Below are 862 nucleotides of genomic sequence, written 5' to 3'. Positions count from 1 at the left end.
TGTTATCTTGGCTGTCCTGGACTCACTTTATAGACCAAGCTGGCCTAGAACTCACAGAGATCCACCTGCCTCGGCCTCCTGAGTGCTAGGATTAAAGGTGTGCACCAACATGCCTGGCCCCGGCTCCCCGTTTTTAAAGGTATTCCAAACTTCCCTGTTTTAAGCCTTTCCTTCTACCGCTGGCAGACAGGAGCTCGCCTGTTTCTCCACTGACAAGAGGCCATCTCTAACTACCTCTTGGCTCCTGCCAGTAGAGAGCCCACCCTTCCTTTACTCAACACCCCTTAGCTTTCCCTAACGGCTCCTCCATTAGGTATTTTCCAAATTCACCCAATTGTCTTTGCCCTTCCCCTACTCCCTTTTAAAGATTACAAGTCTTGGTCTCTCAAATATCCTCTGTATCATAAATGCCTTCATTACTACTTGCCTTCTGGCTGTATCAGACTGGCCCTGGGGTAGCTGGTTCCTTCCAAACCTCTGCCTGTATCTTTGCTGAACGGATTGATCACAGGCCGTGCAGCTTCAGCATCTTGTGCTAGAGACCTTTTGGGCCGCTCTTCAGAGATACACTGAGAAAAGCAGGAGGTGGATTTGAGACCTAAGTGTGTTAACAAGTACAACCCCACAGAGCTCCGACTGCCCTTCCCACACCAGCAACATTATTTCCAGTTTATTAAAGGGCAGAGAGGAAAGGCAGCTGGGATAACTGAAAGCTGGCGAGTTAGCTGTTCTTGGGTGTAAGTGACTATGGAGGTCTGCGGCTTTCTACTTATGACATACAAGATGTTACAGAGTCCCTTAGATTGCTACCACAGTCAGGAGATTTGCCCATTTAGCATTCAAACTTCCCCAAAATGTCAAA

The sequence above is a fragment of the Acomys russatus genome, chromosome 6 (genome assembly GCF_903995435.1).
Source record: "Acomys russatus chromosome 6, mAcoRus1.1, whole genome shotgun sequence".
In the NCBI taxonomy this organism is placed as follows: domain Eukaryota; kingdom Metazoa; phylum Chordata; class Mammalia; order Rodentia; family Muridae; genus Acomys; species Acomys russatus.
Note: the sequence above shows the minus strand (reverse complement) of the source record.